The 13,668-nt window shown below is 44.9% G+C and overlaps 1 protein-coding gene across 4 annotated transcripts in view; it reads left to right on the forward strand.

Annotated features, from left to right (window-relative positions):
• Positions 1-1,564: 1,564 nt before the first annotated feature.
• The window catches only part of CHRM2 (cholinergic receptor muscarinic 2), a 143,079-nt gene continuing 130,975 nt past the window's right edge, over positions 1,565-13,668 (forward strand). For 2 of the 4 annotated variants that reach the window (XM_059171947.1, XM_059171948.1), the window contains exons 1-2: positions 1,565-2,062; positions 2,323-2,486. The gene's annotated coding sequence lies outside the window, so the exon portion shown is untranslated. Of the gene's footprint in view, positions 2,063-2,322; positions 2,487-5,572; positions 5,770-13,668 lie in introns of all 4 variants that reach the window. The other 2 variants (XM_059171946.1, XM_059171950.1) reach the window with 2 other exon arrangements.

Below are 13,668 nucleotides of genomic sequence, written 5' to 3' on the forward strand. Positions count from 1 at the left end.
AGTTATTCACAGACTGTTTTATTCAAGTGTAAGAAACTATTTGTTAGCTTTCATTGGCTTTTTGCTTGTACCGCTTTTTTTTGGAATGTGTAGTCTTATTTATACAAGAAGGCATTAATGATATGAAAGAATAACTTAGTAACAGATCGCTGAGTTTTCTTCTCCACTGCTTTCGCTTGTTTTTGTGTTGGAGGGGAGGTTTTACTGGCAGGTGGTTCAAAAAGATTTGAGCATCTCCTTGGGTTTTGGGGGGTTTAAAAGAAATAATGGAGTAAGGAAGGAGAATGTGAATTCATTTTTAAAACAGCTGCTAAAGGAGAGGAAGTGACCACCTCAGCTTGTTAATGTCATGGACCAAATGCTTGGGGAGGCTGGGACCAAGATTGGACAAAGCTGTCTTGATTTCCTAACAAGTATCTTAGAATCTTTTGGTGACGGCAAGATGTAGGGATTTGGAAGCTGAAGGTGAACCATGGGGTTATAATGCATTATTCCAGGATGACTTCAGTCTAGTAAAATTGAGTTTATGCCACATCCTGCTTGGTGGTGACTCTGACTTAACAGACAAAAACTTTTCAGTATAGGATTTCCCTTTCTCAGTGAATTTATATTGCTGTATAATCTATCATGTTGATTGTCAGCTGCTACATGGGTGTCTCATAGGAGTGTCTTTCCTAACTAATAAGACTGAAAGCTTACAAAGAAAAGGGACACTAACTTTTGCTATTCCACATGCTCTTTGATACCGAGCAAAACCTGGGCATCAAGAATTCAACTGAATTGTATCAGATATATTAAACCAGCTTGTTCTTTGTCTTTGTGATGCAAGAGGTGATGTATCTAATTCTGTGTTATTCAGTTTAAGTTTTCATTGCTTTTCATTTGATTGTGAAAGGTAAAAATCCATGTTATCTTCATATGCACATCTACTTTTCGCAAAAGAAAGTCTCATTCTCAGCTATGCTTTAGAATCGTAACATTGTGCCTTTATGAAATGGTTTAGTATCTAAAAATAGTTAAGTAGTTTTCTTGGAAGGAATTTCTATGAAGACGTAAAGCCTAAGGCTGTTGCAACACAAGAAGTTTGCATCTTAATTATTTTCATGGAGACCCCCAATTCCATGAAGTTACTTCGTAATGTAATGCCTACTAGTTGAAGAAAACATGGACACTAGACCATGCTTAAAATAGAAGAAAAAAAAAATTTACCTCTCTCTGTAACACGTTTGCCAGTATCCCAAAGAAATAAACAATCTGTAAATAGTTCAGCCTGATTACGTGTTTACAAAGCACAGTGGATTTATTCTAACATTTTCCCACCTGGAAAAACTGAGCTTAAGCATCTTCGGCAATTTAGAAGCAACACTGTGTTCTTCCCAATGTGTCATGTCACCTCTATAGCAATCATGTACTTGCAAGAATGGGACTGGGTGGTGGTGGTAATGGTAAAGGTTCTGGTGTAGAAATTGCAGATGGAGAGCTGGGCTCTGGGGATGGACGTGGAGAAGCGGAAAGGAGCCTGGAGAAAAGGCTGTCATATTTGCTCAGAAGAACCGCCAAATCAGAGAGCAGAGGAGATTTCATTGGAGGAGCGCCTTCAACAGCAACTAATCCTGTCATATTGGAAGAAAATTGTAAATGTTCTCTCCAGAAATTGTCCGCCCATTGCAGCTAATGGAACATACACGCAGGAACAGACACGGTCTTCTGCTATACCAAAGGCGCCGGGGCGCAGAGACCCGCTCCAGGGAGCGAGCCACCGTGCGCGCACACACACACTAACAGACACACGCACACATACACACAAACACACTCGGGCGCGCGCGGTCACACACACACGCACACACACACACACACACGCCAGCCTGCGGGTTGGCTAAGAGCCTTGAAACCGCAGATCCCACTAGGACATCGCTGGAGGCACTGAAGTAGGTGTTGCCCCCACACTAATTACTACTTCCCCAAGCACTTTGGTGAAGACATGAATCCCGCCCAGCCCGCGGGTGCATCCAGGTCTTGGTTCTGTTATGTTCTCCAGGCTCGCCTTCTTCCTCAAAGCCAGGTTTGAAAGTCCTTTCTGCCTTGCCTCTGGTGGTTTGGTGTGGAGGGCGGGGGCAGCGTCAGTTTCACTCCAGCCTAAACCGCGAAGGGGTTCCAGACGCGCCAAGTGACCGGGACCGGTGTGGGGTGCGCGACTCTGCCCGCGCGCGCCCGAGCCCCGCAGTTCTCGTCCGATCCTTTGGGTCCGCTCTCACCCCGCCTCCCCGCCCCACCCCTCCGGGTGTCGCGGCACCAACTAATCTTTGCCTTTTTTCTTGCAAGATCAAGGGAGAAAAGGAGCTGGCGGCTGGCTTCGGACTCTGAGCGGTGCGCAGCCCGTTCCCGGGGCCCGTCAGCCCCGAACCTGCGAACGGCTCTTCGTTCCTGCCAGCCTTCACCAAGGAAATCGCAGTCCCGGGAGGCAGCTGGAGCTACACCGGCCGCAGGTAAGGGCGCCGCGCTGCCCAGTTCTCAGCGACCCTGGCACGGCAGGGTCCCTCCCAGTCCCCAGAACCCGGCGTGAAGGGGTCGGGGACTGGGAAATTGGGAGATAGCCCTCCACAAGTGCAGGTTCTCAGACGGAAACTTTGACTGCGGGGGCTTGGAGGGCTGAAGGCAAGTGATGGCGGGGTTGGAAGGAGGGGGCAAACGAGGCAAAGCGCGAGGCGGGGGCGCGATTCCGCGGGTCCCTGAGTCCGGCGGAATGTGGCGGAGGCAGCCCGCAAGCCGCGCCTGCGGGTCCGCGCTCCGCTTCCAGCGTGCTAGCCCCCTCCCCAAGATGCTGTCAGGGGAGGGACGAGGAGAGCTTTGCCCTTTCCTGTCCCTCACGCTCCTTCCTGCTGGGGGTCTGGCCACTTCTCCCGAGCGTTTGGGGTGGAGGCCCGGCTCGCCCCGGCCCCGCACGGTCCCCTGGCTCCGCCTTCTGAGCAGTCCCTTGGGTGCCGCCGCTGGGTCCGTTGGAGGAGGCTAGGTGCTGCGGTCGGAGGACCTGGGTCAAGGAGCGGCGGGGCGGGGGGTAGGGGAGGATGTTATAAGAATGAGAAAAAGATCCCAGAACAGAAGAAGGGGGAAGCCTCCTGCAACCGCATGCCACTTCGGTCCCACACACCAAGTCAGCAGTCCGCCTGGGCTTGGGGGTACTGTCCCAGCCCAAAGCCTGCGAGATCCGGGATCATGCCAGGGCTTCCCCGACCCCCACCTCACTGTGGGCCCTGGGCCACGCAGGTGGGGCACGGGGTCGCAGTTAGGGGCCGCTGCACCTACAGTGCCCTTCGTCATCCGCACCTGCGGACCTGGGTGATCGCAGTTAACTTGTAGCTCGCGAAACCCAGGAGGTGCGGTCCAAGTCCTTGCAAAGTGGATCATGCAGAAATCCCACCTGTACGCTCTGCCTCCTACCCCTGGGCCCCTCGCGGGGTGGAGGAGGTTCCCTGGGAGAGCTTTCAAGAAGGGAAGTTTCCCCTGAATTACTGACCCAGAGAGCAGCACGCTCCCACTGCCTCAGTTCTCCTCCAGGGTCCCCATCCCTTTCTCTGCCCTCGTTCCCATCGCGGCCCTCCAGGCTGCTTTGAGCCACAAAATCGTCTATGCTAGGGTCCATGGAGCCACCAGCCCTAGGCCAGGAGACCAAGGCTGTTGCCTGAATGGAAGTATCTGTGGGAGTCTGTTGGTGCAGAGAAGCAGGAGAGCAGAGAAATAGAGGTAACTGCCTAAGGCAAGCAGAGCTGCCTGCTGATAGCTCACCCAAACCGCTCTCCTGTGTCCTTATGTCAGTTCACCGCCACGGTATGTCTGTGGCCTCAGTCACAGGAGGGTTCTGAGTCTGCCTGACCAGGCGCTGCAAGCCCAGCTGGAGCCGGCGCCTCGCAGTCCTTGAGCTTCAGAATTCCCCACACTGACTTTCTATTTCCCTTTCCGCTCTCTCTCTCTGGTTTGTTTTTGCGTTTCTTGCTCTTTTTCCTAGCGCTGGGTGGCAGTGGGTATGTAGCAGCTGGGCGTGTGGTTTGTCCATCCCCTAGTACACGCAGCCAGCAGCACAAACACAGGTCCCCACGCTCTACCCCACACCAGCCCGCGCTTTGGCATGCTGCCCCTGCTCCGCAGTGGGGGCAACCTGCAGCCCTGGCCACTGCCAGGGCCACGCAGAGGTCAGGGCTAGAGGAGAGGGGAGCCATCCAGACTGGAGAGGGGTACCATGGGGTGACAGGAATGGCTTGGGGAAAACTCGATTTGGGGGGTGGAGTGGAGTGAGGGTGAGGAGTCTCTGGGGAAAAGACCAGGGAGTTCTGGCTCCAGCAGTGTGTGCTCAGCTTTAAGGGGCAGGAGGCTGGGGCACCCAGGCCTCTACTTGGGGCATGCCTCAGGCCAAAACCCAGACACAGCGGGCAGCCTTTCTCCTGTCAGACCAGGGAAGTCCAAATGGCCATATCCTTGGGTAACCAGAATCTGACTTCACTCCTGTCTCTTCTGGCTTACTGGACTTAAGAGGACTCTGGAAGTGAGGCAGCTCGTAAACTCCCCTTGATGCTCAGCCTGGCATCCTTTGGCAAAGGCCCTGCATTCTATTCTGTGGACAGTCTGCATGTATATACATTGTATTAGAAAGCATATGGCAGGGAGATTACATTTTTACTGATAAGCAAATAATGATGACGGTACACTTTAGAAGCTGCAATTAGGCATGTGTGCATGTCTTACTTGGATGATAATAACAAGGAACTGATAATCATAGAAGTAAACCAGATGATTTGGCCAGAAGACAGTTTCACATTGGGAAATGTATTGGGTTACAATTTAGAAAGTGGACTTCAGAGATTTGTCACACGGACGGAAGAATTTTGGGCTGACAGTGTCGCAGCTTTGCAGGATTTGGTGCCTAAGGTCTCAAGAAGTAATATGTTAATACCAGATGAATTTTTATTGCTATTACTATTATTAGTAATGTGTTCCAGTTGAGGCAGTTCATAGATATGCAGAGTCTTTTGGTTCTGTATTTTTTACTAGGCTAAACAATTAGGTCAATTAAAGCTGGAAAGTAAAGGTGTGGAAATTCCAGCCAAGTCAGCTTACTGTTTTAAAACTCTATGAATGTGGTGCATAAACAATGAATCTTGGAACACTGAAAAAAAAAAATTAAAAACAAAACAAAACAAAACTCTATGAATGAAGTGGAATGGGAGTGAGGGAGAGTCCTGGGGCCCAAAATTCCCAACAGATGCTTGGTCTTCCTACAAAAGAAAGAGGCATATTTGTTTATGTAAGTATGCCTCAGGGTGTCTGGAAAGGGATTGGAGTGACAAAATAGGTGGATTTGAATATCCCTACCATAGTTCAAGTTCAAGGGAGCCCAAAGAAAACATTTGCAGCTTTCAACTTCAGGGGCAGATATGGAAGGGGCTAGCATTCAGATGTAGGTAAAAGTCCTTTTGAGATGAGTCCCCACATTCGGTTCTGCGGGGAGGCAGAGAGAGAGGCTGTCTTCACTTTTACAAACCACATTACTCCAAATGTGACCCTTCTCTTCTTTACCCAGATAATTCCAATATCAGGCACTTGGATGTACCTTCTGGTGGCATTTTCCAATTCTAATCCAGGGCAGCCATCCCCCAGGGCCAAGGGCACAGGAAGGAGGAGCAGCCTCTGAGGTCTGAGGAAAACAGCAGTCCCCAGCCTGCTGGCTGACAGGGAAGGCAGGAAAGGCACGGAACCCACTTCAGTGGAGGAAAACAGGTAGGCTGATTAGGAAACACTTATCTCTCTTGGCCACAGCAGTAACCAAAGTTAAGGCAGGTGCAAAAGAGGAAGAAGAGGGAGCAGTTGAATAACAGGAAATGAAGAGGAACTGGGGGAGAAATCTGTGAGGACAAAAATGTGAGAGTGTGCCATTAACAGCCCCCAAAGTGCTGGGTTCAAGCTCCGTCACTGATGTCAGCCTTCGCAGTGTGCCTGTGACAGAAGGCCTATCGGTGATTATCTCAACACAGCCACTCACATCACACCCGACTCATGATCTGATCTTAATCTTTCTTCACTTCACTCAGTAGGATCTACAGACTGACAAACATTTTGTCACACATTTCTCTTGAAGGACTGGTTTTATTCATTTAAACTTATCTCTGAGTTGGTTGGACATTTTATGGTATGAATTCTGTGTCATTTTCCTCAGATTCCTATGTATCAAACACTGTCAATATTCTCCGTGCAACTATTAATACCTGTCTCTCATTCCCTGTCCCCTGTCTGCACTTCATTCATTGAGCAGGGCGTTGGGACTGCTTTTGTTACAGGGCATCAGAGCTGGTGTCCTAATTGCATACCCCAAATCTTAGCTGAATCACGTGGGCATGGTGGTGGTGGTGTGTATGGTTTCTGTGGGACAAAGGAAGGAGGTTGTTTTTCCTTGGAAATGAGTTTTCATAGAGTGTGTTCTAAGTTGATGGCACTGTCCTAAGCACCTTTCATCTATTATATCGTCTGTCCTGTTAGTGCTTTATCCCCACTGTTGAAGATAGCGTCTGAGGCATCCTAGGAGCTTTTAAATATGTGTTGAATGAATGAAGAAATGAACCAATTCTTGTTGTGTCATTGTCACAGTCATGTTACCGAGGTAGATGTCATTTTCCCCATTTTTCGGCATTCGGAGGCCTCAGGTCATGGCCCAAGATTGTACAGCTGGTAAGTTGCAGTCCCTAGCTGCAAACACAAGCCGGTTGGACTTCAGTCTTTGTCTTATGCTGTGCTGATTGGCTCTCTGAAGAGTGGCAGCATTCATTTTCCCTCTGTTTGGGGAAGTCAAAACTCTGGTGTTCAGAGTTCAGCATTATTCTCCCCCATCCTTTTTTTATTTTTATTTTTTTAAAAGGTTTTATTTATTTGTCAGAGAGAGAGAGAGAGAGAACACAGTAGGCAGAGTGGTAGGCACAGGCAGAGAAAGAAACAGGCTCTTCACTGAACGAGGAGCCCAATGCAGGACTCGATCCCAGGATGCTGGGATCATGACCTAAGTGGAAGGCAAATGCTTAACGGACTGAGCCACCCAGACATCCCACTCCTCATCCTTTTAATTCAGCTCTGCATATACTTGTTGGATTCCCTAAACCCTAAGCAAGGCAGATTCGGTGCTAACTAGATTCTTAGTTGGCACAGCATGCTTGTTCTGATTGATCTGTGAATGCCGCTGGCAGAGGAAAACAAGGATACGGAAGTTACCTGGTATTTTGGCAGATGTTCTTTCCACCTTTTGCTACACTAAGATCTCCTTTTGTCTGCTGCGCAGGATGAAAGAGAGTGTCGATATCATTTAGATTAACTCATGATATGTGCTGAAGTGGGCCAAGAGGCTTTTCTAGCAAAGGCAGGTCACCAAGAGCTGCCTAAGAACACACACCTCCCGACTTCGAGTATAGTGGTCTCTCCATTTTGCCATGCTGGATGAGTTCCTCTTAATTTATTAAGATTGCGGGTACTTAACGGTTCTGAATTCCAATGGCAACTTTAAATTTTAGTTAGAATTTACTATCCCCCTTTCTTCTGAGAGGCATGACTTTGTGAAATAGCTATTAGCAAAGGGCGAGTGAGGTAGGTTCTGGCTGGTTTGCCTCCTTCCACACTTCATATATTCTTGTCTTTATTTTGCTTCCCTTTTTTCCCCTCATGTTCAAGCTCCTTCTTTTATACTGTGACCTAAATATACAATCATCTTAACTGGTGCTGTTACCATGGTAATGCTTCATGGTAGATAAGGGTACATACTAAAAAATCAGTTTCTTTCATTAGCCATGGAATTCCTTCTCTTTCTCCCTCTCGCCCAAATCCTGGCTTTCACGGAATGATGCCCTCTGGTGTTCAGTAGCAGGAAGCACATTACTTTGGAGAGGGCGAGAACATCATTTTTTAAAACTTTGAGAAAATTTCAATTCTAATTTTAATTTGAAATAGACAAAAGCAAGAAAGATCTGTAATTAGCATATTTTTTAAGCAGAAAGGTTGGTAGAAGAAGTTCATAGTGAGTGCCGTTTTCTCTGTAGAATTCTAGAAAGTTATGGGAAAGCTAGGATATTTATGCCCTTATCTGTTTAAAATTGCTGTGAAAATGTTTCTGTGGGAAACAAAGAGGTTTCATTGAGGTATCTCTGGAAGAACAATCTAATGGAATATTCTGTATTTTTAAATCTTTAAAAACTTCAAAATGGAAGTCTTTTATCTTTAGAATGAATATTTTTATTGATGTATAGAATTTTATATGTAATTTTTAGTTGTTATATGAGAAACTTGGAAGTTTTACTCTATATTGTAATGCCAATCTGCACATATTATTAGTCACAAATTATATGACATTGGAAGAAGTGAGGTTGATACTCTACAAGCAGGTCGGGTTTTTTTCCTCCCTGCAATTCTCCTCACACCATGGTGTCCCCTAGTCCAGCCTCTCCCTGAAACTTGCCTAAAATTCTTCCCCTCCTCTCCATCCACATAACTTTTCCAGACCTTTAGCGTCTCTCACATGAACTGCCACCAGAGCCTTGCATTTCTAACTGGTCTCCCACCTCCAGTCTTTCCCTAGTACAATCTATGCCTCACGCTGCCAGCATGACCTTTCTAAAATGCAAATCTGAGCATGTCATCGTCTTGTTAAAAATTCTTCACTGTTTCTCAACTGTCTAGGATAAACTCTAAAATCCACATGAGCTCTTCTTCCGTAACTGACCGAAGCCTTTTTGCCAGGCTGTAACCCTTTCTGCCTTTTCCATATTCCCCCACTGCACGAGCAGATAATACACATAAATAGCAGATAATGACTGGCACAGAGAAAATGCTAAATAAATATTGGCCAGTATAGTTCTTTGTCTCTTTATTCTTCTCCTCTGCTTCCTTTTCCTTTTTCCCCTCCTCCTCTTTATCTAATTTTTTAAAAGATTTTATTTAGGGGTGCCTGGGTGGCTCAGTGGGTAAAAGCCTCTACCTTCGGCTCGGGTCATGATCCCAGGGTCCTGGGATCAAGCCCCGCATCGGGCTCTCTGCTTCCTCCTCTCTCTGCCTGCCTCTCTGCCTGCTTGTGATCTCTATCTGTCAAATAAAATAAATAAAATCTTTAAAAAAAAGATTTTATTTATTTTTGAGAGAGAGAGAGAATGAACATGAGTGGCAGCGAGAGAGAGAGAAGAGAGATTCACTCCCAGGACCGTGGGATCGTGACCTGAGCAGAAGGCAGATGCTTAACGGACTGAACCACCCAGGCATCCTCTTTATCTAATTTGTTAGTAGTACAGTAAACCATGGTAAACATCACATGCACATTAGCCGTCACCCAAACTGATAACAATAGCTAAGAGAAGCAATGATGTGGCAGGTACTTTGGTGAATATTTTACCCTCTGTATCTCGTTTACTCTCCCACCGCCAGGCGCACTGCACTCTAGTTACTCGGTGTATGTTTGTTATTTTGGTATGCATAGTTGATATAATAATGTTGACACTCTTGGCACTTGACAGTTATATAGCAAAGTGTTTGAAAGGTGAAAACGTGGGTTTTTCATTTTAAAGAGTTCTTTGGGGTTTGCTGATTATTTTCTTAGATAGTAAACTGAACTATTTAAAAGGGTTAGCCTATAGAAGTGTTCTATGACTTGGGTGATTTTACCCGGTGCTGGTAGCGGAGTGCCAAGCGGAGCTTGCTAGGGAGGCCCAGGAAGGTCTGAAATGGGAACAGAGGCCATAATTTTATAACATGTATGTTTCAAATGCATTATAAATATAGAGCTTCATTTTTCCCCATGTTTTCCGTAGATAATGTGGACCTTGGTCAGTAGTCTCCCATTCATTCTATTTTATTGTGTCAGAGGACTGATCAGCGTCTCCACAGACTACACACAAGTAGGGCCGGCAAGCCCATGGAAAATGTGCAACAGTACTAACAACAGAACCGAAAATGTAGATTTCTTAAGGTCAGTGAAAATAAATAGCAAAAAGTGTGGTAGCAGAGCAGTATTTGGAAGTGATCTGTATTTACTAGGATCAGAAAAGCAATACTTCTCTTTCCTGAGCCCGGTACCCCCTGAGTGTTGATCTCATGGCAGAACCGGACCCACTTTCCCAGCAGTTGTATTCAGAAGTATTGGGTATGATACTTTGAATCACCAGATTCTCAATTAGTTACACCATTCCTGTCTTCCAAAAAGGCTTTTAAAAGATTCATTCACAGGTTATGTCATTGAAATACTCTGTCTTGCAAAGATTTTAAGGCAGCAGGTTTGGCATCAGACCCAGAAATCTATTCTTTAACGAACATCTCAGGTGATACTGAAGTGAGTAATCACAGTGCCACATTTTAAATAATACCACATTGAAGAACTGGCATCTAAAGGGCGTCGAAGAGGAACAGAGACAGGACACTCTACCTGATGTCGCCACCCTGACATCCTCTGAATTTTCCATATGATGTAAATGGGCCTTGGAGGCTGAGAGCTTTGTGGTGGCCAGAGACTGATTTTCTGGTTTGAGGGATAAAGAGCCACCCGAGAGGGCAGCCAGAGGGAAAGCTGCTTCTCTTCCATTTCATATCATCCCTGGACCTGTTTACTTAGAGGGCACAGTCCCTTTCTGTGAATCTTAGGTGCTTATGTTATGTCAGCTCTGGTCATTTAAGATGTAAGCAACTTGATTTCTTTTCTACGCTTTGCTTCCCTCCTTCTCCACAATTTCTCTCACCTTCCCTGATACCTTCCTGAGAAGATTTCTTCGATTCGAAAGCTCCTCTGTGCTCTCTCCTATCTGGTGTTCTGACAAAGTTTCCATTACTAATCAGCTGCACCAAGCACCTGGCCTTCATCGTCTTCCTCTCCTGCAGCCCTAGTGGAGGTGTTAGAGTGAGGGAATATTCTTAAATGTTAATGGGCATACATTCCACCTTTACTGGGAAAATTGAACTGTCATGAGCCTCGGTAACAGACTGATACATGTATTAGCTCCCCTAGTAGCAGGAAAGTTTTACTGATTTTTCCTGATGTTATTGCTCACCCTTGGTCATGAGGATGATTCCTCCACTTGAATAAAGCAGAGTAGCTTTCCCTTACCTCCCCAACTATGCCAAACCAATAAACAAGATGGAATAATATAAGAAGACAAGCCTATTTTGAAAGATTTTATTTATTTATTTGACAGACAGAGATCACAAGTAGGCAGAGAGGCAGGCAGTTGGGGGGGTGGAGAAGCAGGCTCCCTGCTGAGCAGAGAGCGGGATATGGGGCTCAATCCCAGGACCCTGAGATCATGACCCGAGCCAAAGGCAGAGGCTCAACCCACTGAGCCACCCAGGCACCTTTTGCTTTTATTTTAAAGTGACTGTGACTATATATTTATTATCCAAAATTTCAAATTTTGGATAAGGTACTCTTCTGTGATGTTTAAAATGACAATAATAACAAGGAAACAACAGCTGCCATTTCTTAGGTATAGACCAAGTTTTAGGACTCATGTCATTTCATTATATATATTACGCCAGTCCCATATGGTAAATGTTTGTTATTTTTTTTTTCTTTGTAAGTCTAGAAATTGGAACTCGTTGACATGGAACAGTCTGTTCTAGGTCTGAGAGTGAGTTCGTTGCTTCAGGCATTAGTCACCATTTAATGTCAAAGACCGGTATAAATATTTGTTTTGCTTTACTATACCGTAAGCAGTTTGTTTGTTTTCTTAAGAATAGCTCATTGTATCATTTGGTATTTAATTCCAGAAAGATAAGGAAAAGGAGAGAGAGAAGAAAAATAAGTAGAGGTACATCACACTTTGAGTCAGTGTTTAGAAAACAGAATCGTGAAAACCAAGTTTGTGTTCGAGAAACTGGTCTCAGGTGAGATTTGGAATGTGTTGTGGCTTATAGTCTAATTCTAGGCTTTCTATTTGAAGATGCGTGCTGCTTCCTAGTTCCCCGGGAACTCTTTCCAGGCACAATGGGGGAAAGAGTCTCAGCAAGGCTTCTAGATATGGGGTTCTAAGGCAGAAAATATGATTTCTTGAATATTTATAAAGTGTATGTATGTTGGAAAATGTCTGTTGTCCATGAAAACACTATGTGCTAGTAAAATATTATTTGGTCTTTTTCTATTTCATGTTATTCTGTCTGTTCCCTTCCTGTGCAAAACTGTGGCTATTACTTAACATTAACCTCTGCATTGCAGATACAAAACAAAAGGCCAAAGGAAGTAATTGTGCTGAGGGATGAACTGTCAGTGGATTAATTCTATTTTTGTTTACATGTCCACTGTCAACTCTAACCATTTGTATGTTCCAAGTCTCCAGAGAATCATTAGTGTCTATTGGTAAATGATAAAACCAGCTAATTTTTTACAATTAATTGAAATTTCACACTCTTACATTTCAATATTAGTCAATATTTTTACACACTGACACTTTTAATCAAGGATTATCTTTCACAGGGGAGCTACAACAGGACCCTAATTAATTAAAGTGATAATTGCTCCTCTCCCTTGCAGTTAGTTACATAACACATCTTTCAGGAAATTCACATCCTTAGCATTGCTCTTTAAAATTCCTTCATTTATAAGGAGATGCCTTGCTGCTTCTACCTCTGTAAGAATTTACTAGAAATTCAGATTTCTTTTATTTGCAAGCAGGGATACAGAAAAGAGGTCATATTTATATTCCAACAAGTTTCCATATTCAAAATAAATAAATAAATAAATGAAATGGTGCCTTTCTATCTTTGAAGCATTCGGATTACATCCCAGGGGTCGTTCTCATGGAAGAAAGAGGTTGTCAGGTGTCTCCTCTTTGATGTTCACTAGCTCATTTTAGTTTCTTTACCACAATGCAAGTTCCCATGGTCCATTCCTCGTGCATTTTTCTTCCGTTTCTCAATTCTCAGTCTCTTAATTGCTCCTGGCTCTCTGCAGCTTTTTCAGTGCCTATGGTTTGTTATATTTTTCCCCTTGGTTTAGTCCCATTATTTTAGTAGATATTGAATGTAGAGAGTTGGCTATAATTGGCGGCCCTGCTCCCTTCTCCTTTAATAGATATTGCTCCAATTTCTATATTTTGGGATCCCTTGGTGTGAGATGGGTTTTCAGAAATAATTGATGGTGACTGTAAATCCTGTAGCTCATCTCCCTAAGACTTAGGGATTGCAGATCATTGAAATTACTACATCTTGTATGGTCAGATATTCTAAAGGTCATTATGCTTGTTTGCCTCTTTTAATTAAATTAGTGTGACTTACTCATTCCCCTTGCAGCAACTATTTGGCTACTTTTTTAAAATCCATTTTTTCTCTCGAACTCCCATGTGCTCTTCCTCTGCGTTTCCAATATAATTGAAAACAGAACAGTTTCAGTAGTCCAGTTATCTAAAATTCAAAGACTATTTCTTTAATTACTCTGTATAATTATTGAAAGACAACTTCTCTTGGGGCACTTGGGTGGAGCAGTCAGTTACGCATCTTACTTTCGGCTCAGGTCATGATCTCAGTGCCTTGAGACAGCCCAGCATTGGGCTCCACGCTTGGTGGGGAGTCTGCTTGAGCTTCTCTTTACCTCTCCCCTCACCCCTTCCACTTGTGCTCTCTCTCGATCTCAAAAATAAATAAATCTTCAGAAAACAAAAGGAAGATAACTTG

Source organism: Mustela lutreola, chromosome 4, assembly GCF_030435805.1.
Source record: "Mustela lutreola isolate mMusLut2 chromosome 4, mMusLut2.pri, whole genome shotgun sequence".
NCBI classification, from domain to species: domain Eukaryota; kingdom Metazoa; phylum Chordata; class Mammalia; order Carnivora; family Mustelidae; genus Mustela; species Mustela lutreola.